This window comes from Parus major, chromosome Z (genome assembly GCF_001522545.3).
Source record: "Parus major isolate Abel chromosome Z, Parus_major1.1, whole genome shotgun sequence".
NCBI classification, from domain to species: Eukaryota; Metazoa; Chordata; class Aves; order Passeriformes; family Paridae; genus Parus; species Parus major.
The window spans coordinates 52,792,253-52,807,509 of record NC_031799.1 but is presented as its reverse complement, the minus strand read 5'-3'; the positions used below and the strand labels follow the sequence as shown (position 1 = coordinate 52,807,509).

At 44.2% G+C, this 15,257-nt stretch overlaps 1 long non-coding RNA gene across 1 annotated transcript; it reads left to right on the top strand.

Annotated features, from left to right (window-relative positions):
• The first annotated feature begins 11,557 nt into the window (after window positions 1-11,557).
• On the top strand, window positions 11,558-14,165 carry LOC117243721. The gene is made up of 2 exons (XR_004495564.1): window positions 11,558-11,993; window positions 13,970-14,165. It is a non-coding gene; the product is annotated as an uncharacterized LOC117243721 (long non-coding RNA).
• Window positions 14,166-15,257: the final 1,092 nt, after the last annotated feature.

Below are 15,257 nucleotides of genomic sequence, written 5' to 3'. Positions count from 1 at the left end.
AAAAGAAAAGAGAAAAGTTGACTATTTGCAATAACTCCATTTGAGTCTGTGTCTCTCCTTGCAAGACAGGGTTCCTGAAGGCAACAAGGTTAACACCAGCCGTGTGCAGCCCTGCCCTGCCACTCTGAACAGCGGTGCCTGGGTAATGCAAATTATGCTGCTGCTGCTGGGCATTTAAGATCTGTATAAACAAGCTGTCAGTCCAAGATCTAAAAGTTATTCAGTTATTCAAACTAATTCAATTTCATCACCCAGCTCTGACACCCCTGGCACTTGCTGCAGACCATTTTAATGGTTTTAATGGTTTAATGTAAGTGCAAACACCTGGGAGGCAGACGGCAGGGGGATTTTTCTGATACAACAGTCATCACCATGGTTGTTAACAGCAGTGGCATTTATGTGATCCTAATTATGCTGTAAGTATAGGAGGTAGAAGGAGGGTTCATAGTGCTCTTCCTGCACTGCTCACACACTGCAGGCTGCCAATGCAGGCCATTGTGACTTTTAGCAGACCCTATACAACCACTTGCTATATTTCTATTCACGTGTCTTTCTGAAAACCTTAAGAGTACGGAAAGGAGTCTTGCCTTGAGACCAAGTTGTGGTTTATGTGGTTTATTCTATGGTTCCCACCTTTAAGGGCCTTCCAACCCAGCCCATTCTTCCATTCAATGATTTTCAAACACCAGTAAATTCTAGCCACAGATGTTTTGGTTCCAAAACAATTTTGCATTAATTGAGCATGAAGATAAATTGCAAACTCTATCTTTGGTAGGTACTAAAGCATGCTTAATAATGAGGCTAGATCCAGCAGGGTTCTCACAGGACTGAGTCTTTGGCCACCCTTATTTAATATGATTTCAATCAATATTCCAAAAGATTATGTAAAATTTTCAACAAGATGCCTGAAGATGCTGGTCACCCAGCACTGAACAGTGAGCAGGACAGGCTTGTGGCTGCCAAATGTACTGAGCTGAATGCCACATTCCAGTGATTTTTTGGGTTTGCAGGGACCTACCACCCTAACCAGGTAATTCAGGTGGGATGCAGGGAAAGATTGGCTCCCACATGACAAATGGGCTCAGTCTGGACCTCACCTTGAAGGGACATAGTAAGAGCCGTGTCTCTACAGAAATGCACAGAGATGATGGTCATGGTCAGTGCATGCAGAAGAGGAAGCGGGGTGGGTTTTGACCTTGTTGAAGGAAGTAGTCCAGCTACCAGGGATGTCAAAGCAGTGTCCCAACACCTCTGTACCAAGCAAAGCCTGGGCTGCATGCTATTTGGCTGTTGGGATGTGGCCTTAGGGGTGTGAGGTGGCTCAGCCTCCCTAGCACCTTCTTTCGTCTGAAGCATGAGCAGGGAGGCCACCAGACAACTTAGTCGTCTGTGATTTAACAGAGGCCATGCTGAGATCACTTAATGATCAAGAATTAAAATGTGCAGGGCTCTGCTGAGGTGCTGTAGCTTATATCAAAGCTGCACCCATCAAGGTCAGAAATCCAAGGAGGTTGAAGGCAAAACAGAGATAAGTGATTTAGTTCAATGCTATTAGTGATTTAGTTTAATGCTATTCTGTTAGCAGCCAAGTCAAAAGCAGCACCTGCTTTCCCTACCCCCAGTCTTGCCCCCAGGCTGGGTCTTTGCAGTGGTGGCAGTGAACAGAAAACTAACTTTTAATGAAATTTATGCAACCAAGTTGTTTTTTTTTTAAGAATACAGTGGTAGTTTTCAGCAACTTGTAAAGCAATTCTTCATTTGCAAGTCACAGTTACCTTTGTCATTAAAAGGACAAAAAGGACATGTTGGAGCTTCTTCAATCACACAGATTAATTGTGTCAGCTCATGTAAAACAAGGCAGAGACTCAGCCTTCCTCTTTGGACAGGAGGACTCTTCAAAAATGAGAAAGCTGCAGGTCCAGTCCTCAGCTGTGGTAGCAGTGCCTGCCAAAAGGGCTGGGAGTGTACCAGGTCATTTCAGACCCAAAGGAATAATTTTATTCATGTTCCCTCTTCCCAAAACATGCAGCTGGGAAAAAAAAAAAAAAAAAGAAAAAAGGAAAAAATATCATCCTTTAAAAGGCATTTTTGACAGCACTGATTAACAGGTCAACCTTGAACTTGTTTCATCACAAGAAAACAAGGTATTAATGGCAAACTAATGCAAACACCAGTTTGCTCTGCTTTCATCGCACAGAAAAATTGTTTCCTCCACAGTAAGCCATGCCAAGAGGATCCCAGAGTGGGACAGATTTGCCCTTATGACACACCAAACATTTTGTGGGGTGAAAAGCAACGATATGTGTCAGAACAGTAGGCAAAAGTGCTCTTGACTTTATCTTGCAACATGCATGAGTACAAAGAGTGATAACGGTCAAAAGAATAAATACTGCGGATCTATCAACAAGAATTTTCCTTATGAAAAATTGCTTTCTTAGGGCATTTGTTGTGCATCTCAAAACAGTTATCAGAAAAGAGTAAACATTCCAACTTGTTCTCAAATCAAGAGTATTTTCACTTACCGTTAACATCTTGTAAATCTGAAAAAAAAAAAAAAGCTATGAACTTGACTGTGGGCCTTGTTCCTTTTACTTTTCAGAGGTAAAACCCAAAAATATCTAAAATATACTTTGATTACTTTTCCAGACTCACAGAAAACAGTACAATTGATGTAAATTTTGATATCATTTTCTCACATTAAAGGACTTTGTTTGCTTAGGTCTTTTTGAATGATTGTGTTCAGTGCTCGTTGTGGCTGGGGTAATTTTCTTCACAAGTGGCTGGTGCGGGCCCATGTTTTGGAGTTGTGCTGGACACAGGGTTGATAACACAGAGATGTTTTTGTTATTGCTGAGCCGGGCTTACAGAGCCAAGGCCTGTTTTGCTTTTGTACTCCCACCCTGGCGAGAATGTTGGGGGTGCTGGGAGGCTGGAAGGAGACACAGTTGGAGCAGGTGACCCAAAAAAGAGATATTCCAGACTATGTGACACCACACTCAGTACATAATGAAGGGGAGTAGAAGAAGGAAGGGGGAGAACATTTGAAGTGATGGCATTTGTCTTCCCATGTCACTGTTACTGTGATGGAGCACTGCTCTCCTGGAGATGGCTGAACACTACCCTGCCCTTTGGGAGGCAGTCAATTTATTTCTTTTTTTGCTATGGTTTTGTGAGCAGCTTTTGCTTTCCCCGTTAAACTGGTTTTATCCCAACCCACGAGTTTTCTAAGCTTTTAGCCTTCTGATTCTCTTCCTGATCCTGCTGGTGGGGGTGTGAATGAGCAGTTGTGTGGGGCTTGGCTGCTGGCTGGGGTTAAACCTCAACACATGTACTATGAAGACTATGCAACACCAAATAATTATCCTATTATTACTTAACATGTAAATTGCAGTAGGGCATGAAGGACCTTGTAACACAAACCTCAGCCCTTAAAAAATGCAAAGCATACAAATCATGGTGATTCCTAGCACATGAACTCTAGGGAATGCCACACTGAAGTGGAGGATGGGGCCCTAGCAGTCTCCTAGCTGGTTCCTTTATTTCTTTCCAGGCCTTTGCACATTGGGAGCAAATACCTGTAACCTGATTATTTCGGGGACAGATATGAGGGACATAAGGCTTTTTGCCTCAGTCAGCCTGCAGAGACAGCCTTGAATTTAACAGAGTGCTGTACACTTGTGCAAGGCAAATTAATCACATTAGGACTAATTTTCAAACAATAATCTCTCTTTATATCTTTATATAGTTGAGAAGAAAAATCAAAGGTTTGGGTTTTAGGCTGTTTTGGGGAAGGAACACACAAAAAACAAGTTGTGAACACATGTGGTTTTGAATGCTCTCTCAGTAAAGGAGGAGTATGGGTAAGGAGAGCTGGTAACAGCCAAGCTCCACTTACAATGGCAGCGGGTCACACTCACATGATACTTTATAGAGAGGGCAAAGTCTGGTGCTAGCTGTAAATGGGGAGAGCAGTGTGTGGGAAGCAATTCAATTGACAGGCAAGGACCTGCAAGGTCACGTAATAGGGTTCAAAGTCTGTTTAACCATGCACAGCCCAGCTGGGAAAGAGCCTAATAAAGCATGAGGTAGGTGAGGCACAGTTCTCTGCATCAAATCACTCTGCGTGAGCTAAATCACTGGAAAGACAAGGCCCTCCTCACAGCAGCCCTGTTGTTAATGGGCACATCCCTGGGCTGCCCCCACCACCCACCTCACATTCCCCCCATCCCCATCCCACAGGCTGTGGGAGGGAAAGAGCAGGCACAGGCAGCTGTGGCCAGACTGATAAGAAAATCTGGGGGTTTACGTGGTCCTTGTAACCAGACCTCTCGTCCCCAGAGGGTCTGAATGCATTTTGCTGTGTGTGTTTTGCCACCTGCCCAGACAGGCCTGGAGCCCGTGCTCTCCTTACAGGAAAGAAACACTTTGTATGGCTGCTCACCAAGAGCATTGCAGGGATGGCAGAAGTCAGGGGGCTGAAAAACAGCTGGACTCATGAGAAGGCTCATCATCTGTCTTTTGGGGTGGCTTAGTGTACCTAAGGAGAAAAAACTTTTAGTGTAAAGAGGAAAAACAAAGCAGAAGGTGGCCAGGAAGAGGATGCCTGAACACACAATGGTGGCAGTCCCCAAAGCCATGTGGCATCAACAGTGGCTCCCACAAAGTGCCAGAACACCATCCTCTCCTGTCCTTGGGAACAAGAACAGGGCACATAGAAAACTACTATGCCTTATTCCCACCCGACTAAATCTCCCCTACCCTGCTGGCTAGGAAGTTACAAAGCATTTTTCCTCCATTTGGAGGCATTATTTAAAGTGTAAAATACCTGAAGGACTCCAGGCTTGGGAGAACAGAAAGCATTTGTCTAAGCTTATTTCAGGGAAAATAATACCTTTCCTGCACAGTTAAATGTGAATGCAGAAGGTTTTAACCTATAAAAGCACATAAACAAACCACACAACAAGAGGGTAATTCAAAGACTTCTCATTTACTTAAAAGCAGAAAGATATGACAGAAAAAACCTAGGGGATGGAGAGCTTTAAAAAGGCACATTTTAAACAATGGTTAACCTAGTCCTGAAATAATTCAGCCCACATTCAGCTAAAAGTTCAAGAAAGAAAGTACTAATTCCTTTGAAGACTTCCATGAAACAACCCTACTTGTATTCACAAATATCTTGAATTAGCTCTTTGTTAAATTGAAATATTATGTATCAGAGGGGAATTATCCACCCTTTTGTTTTATAAAACAGTTTCTAAACAGCCAAATGCTGTTCCATTTAGCAGGCTTAATTTTATGATTCATCATATGATTTTGTCTTTTAAGATCAATTCAAATAAGCCTTAGGTAACCTAGATATTTTTTTAAAAATAGAATAGTCATTATTTGAATTTTAGGAATTACTTTCTTTGGTCTTTTGCAGTTCCAGATGTGGTTCAGGACTCACGTGCATGATTTATGTGCATGCACAGCTACTCCTAACACTGGCTTGAGTGTTCCCCTGTCTTTGCAACTTGAGCTGCTGCAGTCAGTCACCTGATAAGCTGTTAGAAACCAGAGCAAAGAGGCCAGGCTGAGCAATGTTCTCTTCCAGACCACTTCCAGCAATGAGACTGCACCTTGGAGGAAGGAGAGACTCAGCAGGAGAGGGTTTTCTGCCCTACACTGTACCTTTTTTATATCCTGCTCTGCACTGGAGTCTCTTCTGCTCCTTCTCCTGGGTGATTGTGTTGTGGGTTGATTGCTTGCAACCTGGCTGCAGCCCAGGACTCCAGGCAGTTTTGATTCTCTATAGTCAAAAGGAGAAACCCTAGTAACTGGTAAAATTCTTCTGGAGCACAAGTTTCTTTAGGAAGATTAAATACATTTACATGCCTGATTGACTCCCCATCTCTTTTCAAATCTGAACTGAAAACACATATTCTCACTCACTCAGATATTATTTACTGTCGTGCTTTACAACTGCATTGTTGGGCAGTACAGAAATTTGTAATTGTAGTTTACACAGAAGATTACACATAAAATAAATTAGAAATATATAAGTCACCCTAGGAGACTATATTAAAGATTATCACATAAAATACAATCCCAAACATACTGAACTGCCAGCTCTCCTGGGGTGTCCTCAGTCCTTGTCAGGAGCAACGTCTTGGGCTCTGGAGTATATGTGGGCTTGGTGAGCGTGTCACACCGGTGCAAAAGGCTGGGCCCTGGCTTGAGAGGTAGCACCAGACCTGTCTACAGGTAGAAGGACCATCTTCTGGTTTTCCACCAGGACCCTGTTGGGACCATACTCCCCATTCATCCTTATGCAGAACTGGCCTTAGCTAAGCATGAACAGTGTGCTATACAGTTGAAGAGCAGCTGAATTAGACCTTCAGCAAGAACAGAAGGGGAAATATTAATAGAAAAAAAAGGTGGGTTTTAATTAAAGATGAAGGTGGATCGGCTAAATATCCAGATACTCTGCTTCCCTTAGGGTTATACTTCATGAATATTCCAGTCTCATAGTAATTCAGGAGTTACTTTTATGAAACTTCCGTAAGCATTTTTTATATGCCAGAAACCATATCTTCACAATTCAGCTTACAGAAGTTCAGATATATCTAACCCTCTGACACCCAGCAACAGCTTTCAATAGCCTAACATTAGATAATTAAAGGGTTTCTCTCCTTGTGATACCCAGTCACTTCAAGACCCTTTTAACAGACTGACTCATAACAACAGCTTTTGAGTCAAGGGAGATGCTACCCTACACTATAGGGCCAGGGGGCAGAGCCGGGAAGAAACTGGAAGGCAGGGGGGTGGTGGAGGGGGAGCTGGAGCCAGGACACAGCCAAAACCTGCTGCCGTCTTTTCCAACTGATGACAAAATCTGCTGAGCTCGCAGAGGTTGGCAGGGCCCAGCAGGATGTGCTGCCCCAAGTGTGCATTAGCTAATTCAGACAGCATAATTTGGCACACCTCTGCTGCCTTCAGCAGTGCTCAGTCAGCCTACACCCACTGAGACTCTTGGACCTGAGTCTAGAAGGTATATATTTCACCTACCTTTGATAGTTCTGGTAACAAAATACTGTAAAGTGCATTGCTGGAACCAAATCTGCCCCCGCAGGACACTGGAAAACCTAAGATTTCATTCTGTCTTTCTGATAACTACTCTCACTCAAAAACACAGTAACATTACAGCAAAAGCTTTTTGCATACCTATGCATTTCTCTGAAGGACAGGAACATTTTGCAATTCATTTCTATTGGTGCTATTCATTATGCTGCTCAATTACATCAAGTGCCCTAATTACTTATTTACAAAGGGTTAGTAATGCTGTACTTTTTACCTGACCTATATACTAAGCCTGGAGGCAACACACACTTTTCTGCATTCATCTCTTGCTAGAAGCAGCTTTCAATAGCCCTTTGTTTCCCACAAAGCATCAGGTCGGCAGAGTTTTAGAGAAAAGCATGACTTTCAGCTGACAGTGAGCCCAGAGCCTGGGAGGCCTGGTGCTTTCCTGACTAATCTCTCTGTGGTCTGTACATTTCTGATGGTGAAGACAGGAAACCCTGGCCTGTGTCCCAGCAATGTCATGCACAGACTGGGGGATGTGACCTCCTCAAGGTATCCACAGAGGACTTTAGGCTGTGAAGGGTGCTGTGTGCCAGGGCCACCTCTGGCAGATGCCTGCCTGGTAACTCCAGTGCTGGGGCACTGGAGACCCCACCAGCCCTGTGAACTGGCAGCTGGCCCCACAGCCTCACCTGTCCTCCTCTGTGGTTCTCTGGTTCTCCCATTCCCTGTACGATTTACAGAATCACAGAATGGGTCAGGCTGGAAGGGACCACTGTGGGTCATCCGGTCCAACCTCCCTGCTCAAGCTGGGTCATCCCACAGCACATGGCACTGGATTGTGTCCAGATGGCTCCTGAATATCTCCAGTGAGGGAGACTCCACAGCCTTTCTGGGCAACCTGTTCCAGTGTGTGGTCACTTGCACATTAAATTCTTCCTCATATTCAGGTGGAGTTTCCTCTGCATCAGTTTCTGCCCCTTGCCTCTTATCCTGATGCTGGGCACCATCAAGCAGAGCCTGGTCCATCCTCATGGCAACCTCCCTGTAGATGTTTAGGGACACTGATAAGGTCTGCTCTCAGTTTTCACACCTTGAGCCTGAACAGGCTCAGCTCTCTCAGCCTTTCTTGGTGAGAGATATACTCTAGAACTTTGACCAACATAGAAGCTCTCTGCTGGACCTGCTCAAGGATCTCCACATCTCTCTTGGCACCAGTCAAACATTTCTTGCCTGTCCAAGAACATCAAGTGCAAACAGACTCTTTACTACAACTTGTTTTGGACTCAAGGTCATCCTATCTCCAGCTGGAATTTTCTTCTCTGGCTAAAGAAGAAGTTTGTCCAGATTTTTTCCATGTTTTCTAGTCTACTGCACTACTCCCACTGTCTTCTTGGCTTTAATCAAGTAAGATACCCTCTTTCTGAGATGCAGTGTCCAAAATTGGACCCAGTAGTTTCAGGAACTTTTTTTCTGTGTAAAGCAGAAAACGTGTATCGTGTCTCCTTGCCATCTTACAGCCCCGTCATGTACGCAGGTGGGCTGTCACTTAATACTGTGTCTAGGTACTGCTAGTACCTAGAAATGTCTATTTCTATTTAAATTTTCACCCACCTTAGATTCACCCCAATTGAGTTACATGCTATTTTTTTTCAGTCCATATCTCTACTGTCAACATTATGTGGAATGTTAATCCAGACTTTCAACTTCCTTGCAGCAGCACTGATAAGCATGATCTCTGCTCCAATATTCAGGTAACCAGTGAATTACTGAATAATCCCAGTGCTCAAAGCTGCTGAAGAGGTGGTTTGACAGACGTGAGGCTGCTGCTGCTGCTCTGTGTCCCCAGATCCACCCAGCAAAAAGGCTGAACTTCTATTCCTAACACACATAGAGTGCTTATCCAAATGGGAAGCATGCATATGGCCTGGTTGTGGTTCTCCTCTCCCTCCAGTAAGTGGCCTTAGGCCCTCTCTGCTGTAGCTGGTCCTGGATCCCCAACATCCCTGGCTGCCTTACAAGCCCCTGCCCTACTCCAGCTCCTATTCAGAGTTTTTCATGCACAAACACACAGAGACCTCAAGTCCCCAAGGAAAACTGCACAACATGAGTCCTTCACAGGTGCCAGGATCCTAGCTGGGCAGGTGACCTCTTGACCATGGGCTGACCCCCACAGCTGGCACTGAAAGCACACACATGCACACGCATGCAGAAGAGTCAATCACGGTGCAAAGTACACTTGCCATTCCTGTTCACATACATCTGTCCCCTTTTATCCCTTATCCCCTATTTTCCTGGACTTGCTCCTTCTCAATCATCCTTGAGCCCACTTCCTCTGTCTCTGATTCTTCCCCAGTCAAGCAAGATACTTCCTCAATAAAGCCTGCCCATCCTCACAGCCATCTATGAATATCCCAGAGTCGATGTTGTACAGTCTCTAGGTGCCATTTCCCAGCATTCCATCAGCTCTGGGCAGTGACTCCTAAATGCTGAGTGCTGCAGGGATCCTCTCCCGCTTACTCCACAGGGTCTTACCTTGTACCCTGGGTCCATCACTTATTTTTATGACTATCATTTCATACACTCCACTGCAGATCATGATTTTAGCATGCCAATGACAACTGCTAGGTGCACTGGCACTTAACATATGCACTGAGAGATTCTTCTGAAATGAAAATGGTACAGATCTATTCCTCAGATCAAACTATGAGCACTGCTCTGCCAAAGCCAGTGCAGTTTTGACCTTTAACTCATGATAAACAAAATCTACTGATCAGCTGCTCTTATTGTGACTGGAGCCTTGTGTGGGCCCACACACATCCCCTGGGACAGCCAAATTAGAGGGCAGACATTCCTGCAGCAAGGGTCTCCTGTGCAGGGGTTGGTGCAAGGCGCAGGCATAACACTCAGACACAAGCGGAGATTCCTGCCGGGCTTGGTTTTTCTGAGGCTGCCAAGCCAGGAAACTCACTGTTTCTGCCCTGGGGAGAGTTCCTGTGGTCAAGCAGTGCCATGACAGGGTATGGATGCTCTCACACTCACAGGGAGCTGCCAAAGCCTTCCTAGGTACCATACTTGAGGAGACTCGTTCCTCCCTCCTGAAAGCTGATAATGTGAAGGGGAGCAAGCAAACACCACAGAGAGGGGAGATGGACACTTGCTGCTGCATCACAGTATGGATTTGGCAGCATTTTCCTGGAAGAGAGCTTGCTGTCCAATTACTTTCACACCATCCTTAAATCAAACTGCACGAATAGACAAACATTTAATCACAGCCTTCAGAATAGATGGGATATTTTATCCTTTTGAAGACATAGGTAAAGACACAAAGGAAAATCATGCTTAAGATTCAGCTAGTAAAAATATGTAAGGTCTCGATGTTTCTCCCTCCCTTCTGGCCTTTCTCCAGAGCTGCCTGGAGAGCACCCAAGCTTGGTAAAATACAGAAACCCCCACAGTCAATCTCTTCCAAGCAAGTCTAACCTTGCCTTTGATACAGCTGTGCCTCTTTTCCTCCTCCCTGTGATGCGTTCCTGAGGTAGTCCTGCCATGCTCTAATCAAAACAAATATTTTTTCAGCAAAACAAGGTTTTGCAAGGCCAAGCACTGTCTTGTGGACTTGCTGGATTAATCAGCTACTCATTTAGTTAAAGAAGAGGGCACATCTTGACCCCCAAATTATTCATCTCTCCAAATGCAGTGCCCCTCCCCACTGGCACCTAAAATTTGAAACTACTCCGTATGTCCACTGACGCACTCAGACTTCAGTATCCATGTGGGATATGCACGTACAGCCCAGTGTTGGCTCGTAGCCAGCCACAGTGGCTGTCAGCCATTTGACTGTGTGGGCTTATGGTCCCACAGCAGCTTTCTCTGCAGCACAGCACTAACATGCACAAGGCTCAAAGGGCTGCAAATCCCCTTTCTTGCAGCTCCACTGCTTAAAACTTGGAGGACAGAGTCAAAATTGCTGGAGGGGAGGAACAAGAGGCAGCAAAAAGATCATCCTTCACACACACAGTGAGAAAGCTGGCTGCAGTTCTCACTTCTCTGTAAATATTGCTCTAAACAGAAAGTCAGTTTACTTCCACAAGATTAGTCTGTTTTGATGTTATTACTCAGCATGTGGCAGGTGAACTGAGAGTACAGGTCCTCCTGTGATGTGTTTGCAACATTCTCTAGAACAATAGCATGTGTCACTGGGAGGGTAGAAGTGAGAGTGTGGAAAAAAATGGCATGAAGTGCGACACCTAAAAATCACAAAAATATTAAGATATATTAGAAATTACAGTGCTAATTTTAACGAAAATTTCCTGAAACTGGCATTACTTCATTATGAGGTTTTGTGCTGCAAACATGATTTGATTGGCAAAAGAATTACTTAGAGATGTATTTACACCCTGTAAACAGAGTGAAGCAAATTAAGACCTATCCAAAGGGTAACACATTTAAATGAAAAAACACCTTCACTGAAGAATGTGCATCCATCCATGCATACCAAACTGAACATCACCAGCTAGAAAAATCCTTTAAACTGCATACATTTTACTTGCTGAAAATAAATCCATGCTAATGGGCACAATAGCATACACCTAATGTATCACATAACCAGCTTAGTATAAAAATAAGTATCTACAGAATTCTAATTCATACATGATGCTACAGAAAATGCTAATTTGAGAAATGTCTGATGCCAGATTACAACGTACTTGGAGGCTTTTTGCTTCAACATGCACTAGACACATGTGGAAAATTCAGAACAAACTGACAATATGTTTGATTTATTTTTCAGGAACCTCTAGAGTTCTGTCATCTTATTACAATTAATTCCAGATTCAGAAAGAGATTAATATGGTGCATGAGGAAAGAACTGGATTCCATGTCTGACTAACATGTGACATGAGAGGGACTATTTCATACATCTATTTGAGGTATTCCAGTTTCATTCCTCTGCTGTGACAAGGGAGCACAGAAAAGGTATCATGGGGTGGTGGGTTGTCTTGTTTTATGCCACCAGCAAAGTAAAAAAGAAATTATAAATATTTTTGCCTTCTCATCTTTAATAGTGACACCTTAAGGAAAAGAGGAGCAACTCCTCCAAAAGCTCTGTACACCTTTCCTCCTGTATTATTACATATAATATAAATAATATATTATATATACATTATGCATTATATATTTACATTATACATTATAAACAATATATGATACACAACATTATTAAGATATGATATGATATGATATTATATTATATATTATTACTGTGTTGGTAGGCTCACATATGCACACTTTCAGAGCTCACTCATGCTGCATGAAACACTCTTACATCCCTGAATAGTTTACATAGACACATTTGATTTTCTCTCTAATTTTTCAGTGCTGATGTTATCCCTTCCAGAAATCTCAGAGATGTTGGCAATGCATACTGGGAATTGAGGTGATGCAGAAGTATTTAAATAAAGGAACAGGCCCAAGGAAGTCACTCATACTTTCTTTATACAAATTACCTGCATCCTTTGTGGGTGGACAACACCCTGGATATGTATAATAAAGCAGTCAACAAATTTAGCTGGCTTGACTGGCACTGGGATGGCAAATCACTGCAGGTCTTGACAGTGTAAGACAGGTCTTTAAGAAATAGAAGAAATGGAAAGAAAACTACTTTCCAGCCTGTCCACCATAAGCAACCAACTTTCTTCAGGGAAGGCAGGTTGCTCAGCCTTTCCCATTTTCATTTTACATTGGAGAAACAGATTACAAGCACAAAAGCAAGAATTTCTGGTCGCTGGAGCGCTGGGAGGACAAGCTGGGCAACCAGAAAGTGCAGGGCATTGCTTCTGTCTCTCTTGAGCCTCCTATAATGTTACAGACTGTGCTTCACGTGCTGTGCCACTGCTGTGGGAAGTATTGCTATTGATCATCTCCAGCTCACATGCAAAAATCCATATTATTATTTTGTTGGGTGTCACCAGGGAGGGAAGTGGTACCAGGAGCAGATGGTAAGGGGGTAGCAGCTTTCTGAAAATCAAAGGTGACAGTTTTGCATGACTAAAATGCTTAGTGAGATTTCTAGCCTGCACATCTCCCACAAATGCGGACTATTCCAATTGCTGGACCAGATTTGTGGGCAAAGTGAACCCTGAGATCTGTGGGTGACAGCCTCTGGCTTGAATGAGGGAAACAAAGCAAGCCTGTAGCCTCCATCACCTCTCTGCACTGAAAAGATTCCAGGAAATTCCTCCTCTGGGGGGAATTGTGCACAATTACCTTGGAATCTCTGGGATTTGTTCCAGTGGAATTGATTCCCAATAGGCCCCACTGCTCATCAATGCTGGGTAGTGCAGGCAGAGGGAGTCCTGCCAATAATGCATGTGCAGGGATCTCTGCACACGTATTCATCCCTGTCCCTGCCCGTTCCTGCACACACCTTGCTAAGAATTGTGTACATTTGAAATCAGCTCTGCTGCAGGTTGAGCAGCACAAGGGCTTGAAAGAGTTCCTTTCCATTCAAGGGCAGTAACAAACTGATATGGCCAATTGGTCACCAACTGTGCCTGAAGGAGCCTCTCACTACTGAGCACCTCAACAAGGAAGCTCCAAAACTCCTCCTGACCACCCACATCCCTCTATCCAGATTTGGCCCTGCTGTGGAATGATTCCTGGCCCCAAGCCGTCCCCACCTCCTACGTGGACATCAGCACTTCCCACCAGCTAAGATGGTTGAGGGCCATTGTAACTTTCCTCCAGCCAACCAGCCCTGTCCCTGGCCCTGTCCTGCACACTGCATCACCTGCAACACTGCCCTGTGCCACTCCATCTTGGAAACACTGGACACAGGGAGGTCACTCCACCCCTGCCTCAGTTGTTGCACTCACAGAGAGCTAATGACCCTATGTTTTTTTTCCAGAAAACCGACTTTGGAAACATAATCCTGGAAAGCTGTCCTTCAGCAGCAGATATGTGCCTACTTTTGCTTTGCTGCCTGCCTACTTATATATATCCTCCCACTTCATAAAATATGGAACAGTGACTGCAACCACTGGTGTCTGTCAAGATTATGTGATTACACTAACTACCTAATAAATTTATTTCTTTACATAACAGCTAAGCAGATGCTTCACACCCCAGCAAGCATTCAGCACAGAAGAGGATCTTAACATCAACACAGATTAAAACCAGAGTACCATGGAAAAACATCTCACAATTTGTGCAAATCAGCCAGTTTTAATATAAATTATCTCTGGCCCATAAGATAGAGAGAATTCATGAAATTATTAGCAGAGACAAGAGAGAGAAGGCACAAAAAGAGAAAGAGGAACAAACACCAGTGCTGACTAAACTGGGCAGGAGAGCTGAGACAGAGCACAGATGTGTTTTCAAGGGCGCTGAGTATTCTCCAGAAGCAGTCCTTGCCTTTTCCCACAGTGAGCTGCTATCTGCAGGGAAAAACATAACACAACAAAGCAGGCATAAGTGTACAGCTCCCATTCAATGCCAAAGCTGGTTATCAGCAACAAGGCCCCATATCCCATGGAGTACTTGTAAATTTACTGTCGGCTTTTTGTGATGTGCAGATAGGTTCATTGTGTGGTTATCTCTGTGGTAAAGACTGCCAGGGATTTGGAGGGCTTTATGGTATTGACTAAATAAAATAACAATAAAGGGCCTGAGACTGAAAATATTAACCCTTTATGGACCAGGGGGACCACTTTGTCTTCCTGAGTGGTTCTAGTGCAGAACAAAATCAACATGATCCATTAAGATGAATTAATTTGCATAATGCAGACAGAGGTCTGAGCATGGGACATGGTGGAGACCTGGCTGCTTCCCAGGATAGTGAGATGTGTTAGCACATGCCACTGGGGGTGGCTGTGCAATGAATAGGATCAGCACCATAGTGACCCAAATCTGCTGCAAATGTGGTCTCCCCACTGTCCAAGCATGAAATTCCTTAGTCTGAAAGCACCAGAGGTAATAAATGAGAGACAGAGGTATTAAATGCTGCAAACTCACTCTAAAGACCCAATGGTTCATAGGAGACCTACCACTTTCTCTGTTCCTCCCCTCATTTGGCAGCACTGAGGCAGACAGCAGTGGGGTGAAGTTCCAAACCACCTACATCACGCCAGGACTGGGCAGTCCCTGAGCCCCTGAGCCAACCTGCCTTCTCCAGGATGCTCAGCCACCCTGGTACG